The sequence below is a fragment of the Mus pahari genome, unplaced genomic scaffold (assembly GCF_900095145.1).
Source record: "Mus pahari unplaced genomic scaffold, PAHARI_EIJ_v1.1 scaffold_12767_1, whole genome shotgun sequence".
NCBI lineage: Eukaryota > Metazoa > Chordata > Mammalia > Rodentia > Muridae > Mus > Mus pahari.
Window position 1 is genome coordinate 2,291 of NW_018392179.1, and position 5,722 is coordinate 8,012.

Below are 5,722 nucleotides of genomic sequence, written 5' to 3' on the forward strand. Positions count from 1 at the left end.
GATTTGGACTGCAGACTGTAAGTCATCAATAAATTCCTTTACTATATAGAGACTATCTGCAAGTTCTGTGACTCTAGAGAACCCTGACTAATACACCTTATATATGTGAAAATTAAATATATATACGGGATAGTTTTAACCTATGCCCTTCCCCTCCAATTAACAACCAACTTAAGAGAATGACTATGAAGGCTGAAGAGAGAAGAATGCATTTGAGATGACTGTATTTGTTTCTGTCCCAAGGTGGAGACACCTAAGACCTCCCACTCCATTTCTGATGCAGTTTGCCAACATCTCCCTCCATGAACAGAATATGGACTGCAGGGCAGAGGGACCATTGCAGGCTTCCTGATGAATGCCTGGCATGTTAATAGAAGGCAGCATTTGTGAAAGAATAGAGCATTTTCACAATGACAAAGAAAGTGATATATCATCCAAAGTCAACGGAAGTGAGTGAGTGAGTGAGTGAGTGTGTGTGTGTGTGTGTGTGTGTGTATGAGTAGCAGCTGTGAGTTTCTGTGGTCTCTCCTGCTGTCTCTAGCCATGGCCTTTGTGCTGAGTACAACCTCCTCTCCTCCCTTTCCTGACTCAGCTCTCAGGCTACAGCCAACCCTGCAGTGGTGGTCCTGAGTCTATGCCTCCAGCCCTAAGGTCCTCATGTCTATTTTAGTCCTGCTTCCACTTTGCTCACTGCAGCTCTCACATCCTGTTTCTGTTCACACACACTGGCTCTTGTAACAGAAAGAGCTGAGGTTTTCCTGCTCAGTGCAACCAATGTATATTGTATAAAGAGGTTCTGCCATGCCCTTCTGGGTGGCTTATCAACACATGTGTTGTGACCTCGATTATTACAGTAACAACAGTTTAAACTCATTCCTTGAATATGACAGTATCTCTATTAAGAAAGCTCCACTGCCTGTTTCCAGGACAGAAGGGAGGAGCCAAGCTGCCAGGATCACTGTGGACTCTGCAAGAATCAGTTGCCCAAGATGCAGCTGTCACCCAATTATAAACTTCCTAACACCTGGGTAGCAAGGCCCAGGCCATGGCTGAGAGTTTTTCCAGGTGGGACACACACAGGCTGAACCTCTGTGGCTCTCCCTGCTCTATCAACCACACAGACAGGTAAGTGGGCTCCATAGCACAAACACAATTCTCAGCAAGGGGAGCTAAATAGCTAAGGCCTTGTGTATCTCCATCTTCTGCAGTTTCTCTGTTTCAGTTTTTCTGTATTACAAAGTTTATGACCACTGTGCTTGATTAGTTGCTTGCTGTGATAGGGCAAGCTCCCCTGAAGCCAGCTGGCTCTGCACTTTAAAAGTTTACCAGCCAGCTAAAACAGCCAATTCTTGGTTGCCAACCCTCCACCATACCCAAAGATCCCCAGGCATGCTGGGGGTGGGGTGGGGAATGGTTTATGTTGTATCATTGCTAAAAACTGAAAGCAAACCTGGGCACAGAAGAGGAAATGCAGATCCTGTCAGCAGCCAAGAAAAAGAAACCTAATGCAGATCAGCTCTGAGCAGATGTAGAAGAACCTAGAAGAATCAGCCACTTCAGGGTAAACTCTGGGGTTTACTGGGGAAGGTACTGGTCTGGTTGCAGAGCACCTGGACACAGCTCCCTGAGGATGACCTTGTACTGGTCGCAGCTTGACATGGATTTAGGGGGACTGAAGTTCCTCTGCAGCCTGTCCACCACTGTCAGGGATTGACTGAAAACACACAGCCAAGTCTTGACACCACTGAGCTGACTCCTTTCTAGCTGTGCTTGCCTGGGTCACCCTGGCACCTGAAAACCTCTTGCAGTCAGCAAAGAGGAAGTGCACCGGGTAGGCTCAGAAAACTTTCAGAAACTTGGAGGCACAGCCCAAAAGGAAATGGTGGGCATTTACAGACAGAAATCTACCCCACGCAGTACCTCGTGGCCTCCATCTGTGACCCTGGGAGCTAGGAGACTTTGATCTCCATCCTAGATGAATATTAATTCCAGATTGATGCCATCCTTAGGGGGGATGGGTGGTGGGTGGCTGGGGGATACAGAAAGGGATGACAGTAAGATCAACAGCAATCCAGACAGCAAAAGCCTTGTATTTGTTTGCTTGACTCAGGATTTCTCGAGACTGGGCAGTCACTCTCCAGGATGTATCGGGGACCTGGAGACATGTGGTACCCCTCTGGTGAGGGGAGCTAATGGGGGAAAATTCTCCTTCAGGAAGTCTGGCAACTGAACACCCAGCAGGGCACTTGAACTAGCCAAGTAAAAGCAACTGAATTTCCCAAGGTGAGATGCAAAGTAGACCGAGTGTGTTCTCAGCAGCAGAATCAATCCCATCTCTGACAACACCCAGCTTCTGATTCAGGATCCTGAACTTCAGAAGGAACTAAGTATTTCTCCTGGTTTAGGCACTGAACCCTGGTCTTGGGTAAATGTTGGAAGACTCATCCCATATTTAAGTTTTAAACTTTAAGAACTTCCTTGTCCTATAGTTACACTTTCAATTGAATCTTAAGTTTGTTCTTCTTTGAAACAGCACCATACCTTAGTATTAATTTCAACAAAAAGTGTCATTTATATCTAAACATGATTTTGAAGCTCTCTTATAGAAGAAAATACCTATGTTTTGTAATTATTACCAATCAGTATGTCTTAAAAGGCAGACACACCCTCTAGGACGAGGACAGTGTTTCACAGAGGAAGAACATTCACTCAACAAACAAAGCACAAACAACACTGCCTTTTCACACCCACAAGCATTGATTTATGAAACTGACTTTAGTTAGAGGATTGGGTCTGACTTAAAAAGAATGTGTTTTTATTTTTATGTTTGAGATAGGATCGCTCTACTTAGCCCAGGCTGTCCTGGTAGTAGCTATGTATCCAGGCTGGCTTTCCACTCAGTGGATTTCCCTGCTGCCTGTGGGGTGCTTGGATTAAAAGTGTGCACCCCCAAGCCTGCCTCAAAAGTTTGATTTCCTTAAAAGCTTGGAATTTTGAAATTAAAATGTAAGTAGCTATTTTCCTGCCTTACTTCCCCCTCCCTGCATCCCCTTCTATGTGTCCCTGTGGTCACAGCCTCTATTTGTGTCATATATGTGTTGTTTTATTTTGTGTGTATGTGTGTGTATGTGTGTTTATGTNTGTATTCCTATTATAGAAACACAACCTGATTGGTCTGCACAATGTCCCCAGTGTGTACATGAGGGAGCTCTTCCCTGGGGAAGAGGTTCTCTTGCTCTCAGGTTACTTGGGTTGGTGTTGTGGTTGTTGGTGTTGATTGTCTGACAGGTTGGTTTGTGTGTTTGTGGTTGGTGGTTTTTTTGGTGTTGCTTATGTTTTTTAAGACAGACTTTCGGTGTGTTGTCCTTGCNATTCTGGAACCCACTCTGTAAACCAGAGTGGCCTCAAACTCAAGAGATCACCCTGCACCNGGGAGTGTGGAGCCAGCCTTTGATCCCAGTACTCAGGAGGCAGAGGCAGCTGAGTTTGGAGTAGTAGGGCCACCCTGGTCTACCAAGTGAGTTCTAGGCTAGTCAGGGATACATAGAGAAACCCTGTGTGGAGGTGGGAGAGACAAACAGAGAGAGAAGGGGTAAGACAGGGGAAGAGAGGGAGAGGGGGAGAGAGGGACTAAGTATACCTCTGCCTCCCTAGGGCTAGGACCAAGGCCTGTACCACTGCAGGAGCCCAGCCACCCTCAGACTTCCAGGCTTGCCTATTTTGTTGTCATTGGTGGTTGGTTGATTGGAGATTTTGTTTTGTTTTGTTTTGTTTTTCTAAGGCTCAGGCATCATGGGATCCCCCACTTCCAGGCTTCCTGTCTATTGGTGTTCTCCTTGTTCACTCTCTATGTTGGCAGTCACATTGCTGNGGCTTCAGTGGTGTAGAAAAAGGTGAATTTATATTAGAAGGAACACTTTAATAAAGTGGTGGAATTTTTTGTTGTTCTTTTGTTTCATAAATGNTTGACTCTTCATTCAAAAACTCACTTTTTATTGAACAGATCAGTTTTTATTTAAAGTTTAGATTTTCTTCACATGAAGGGTTGACTTTACATTAAATAGATTGGTATTTTATNAAATTGATGAATGTTTTTGTACAAGTTCAACATTTATTTAAGAATAAACTTAAAGATAACTTCAGAATTTAGTGATTGACAATAATGTTAATGAACTAAACTAAAAGTCTTACGTTCTTTTTATTGATGGTAAAATAGAGAACAGTTTTGTCACACTGAAAAGTTTATGAAAACCAAGCTCAGGGGTACAAAGAATTTAAAGGCAGAACCACAAATTAGCATCAAAGTTAGATAATGATCAGGGGAAACTTGAAACATTCATTGGCAAAATTTTCTCAATTAGTTTTACCTATATCTTTCTTATACATTTAAGTTATGTTAATTCTTTTGGTGACTTACTACATCTGGACTGTGATAAAGGCCAAGAAATCTCAAATGTGTGCACATTGGAGCATTGGGTAGAGGGCTGAGAAATGTCTGGGCAAACAAAATTGAGTCAGAATAGGGTGCTGGGTGAGATCTCATCTATTTCAGACTCCATTAAAGAGACTNAGGAATCCTGAGCATGACTTATTGGTTCTTACAGAATCAACATTTATTTATAGACTTTCAAGTTGAAAGGCTGATTTTATGAAAAGTTTAGCCTTTATGAGAAGACCCAGTTTCTCATTTAGATCATGAAGGAAAAAGAAGTATGGGCTGAATTTACATTGTTGATTCAATATATTGTTAAACTGGCTTCCCTTGGACTACTAGTTTAACTTCACATATTAGCACATTAAAGTCCAAAGAACACTAGTTTTCTTCAGATCCTGTTCATCAGCATAGTGTCCCAGGAGGCACCATCAACAGGTGACAGCAAAAGTCTTGAGGCAAGAGACTGCATCCTGGGTCAAGGACAAGAATTCTTGATAACAGAACTGTGCACCTAACAATGGAAGCCTCCTGAAGCCACATTTGTAGAGGCCACACTAGGCTGGAGAGGATCATGGAGCCTGCAGTGCACCAGAGACTCTAAAGAATTCTCTGGATATCATAGCCTCTGCTATGTTCTTTGTAACCTACCCACAGCCTGTTCTCCACCCTAAGTTCTGTACACATTTCTGAATTTAGTTACAAGCTCTGTGCTGTTCTTTTCTTCGTTTGCCTTTTAGAAAAAATCCTTTATTTTTTGATGAAATTCCCACTGGAAAGATTTGTTATTTTTCTAAAAGTACTTATAATCCTTCTTCTCCAAAAAATTTTTACATACACACACACACAGACACACAGAAACACAGAGACAGAGACAGAGAGATAAAGAGAGAGAAAGCTTTCTTTTTTCTACTTTCTTTTCTTATTTCTTTCCTTATTTCCCCTTTTTATTTAGGATCTCCCTATTTTTCTTCCAACCTGTNCTTTGTTTTGTTTCTTTAGAGAAATTATTGACAGCATACTTCTGAAAGAAGCAGATAGTAGCATTGTGCTTCTTGCCTACATCAAGCCGCAAGAAAGTCCCAAGTTATTCTATCAAATGACTCTAAAATTACAAACTGAATGTCCTCTAGAATCTGAATTTTACCATTTGCTGGAATTGTGTCTTTTGAAATTGGCACAATAAANGGAAGTTTAATATATAGATTTAATAAACATCTATTTTTTTCATATCCTACATGTCATAGCCTTGATTTTTGAAACTCTTATATTAGCTGTGTGTTGAGAATA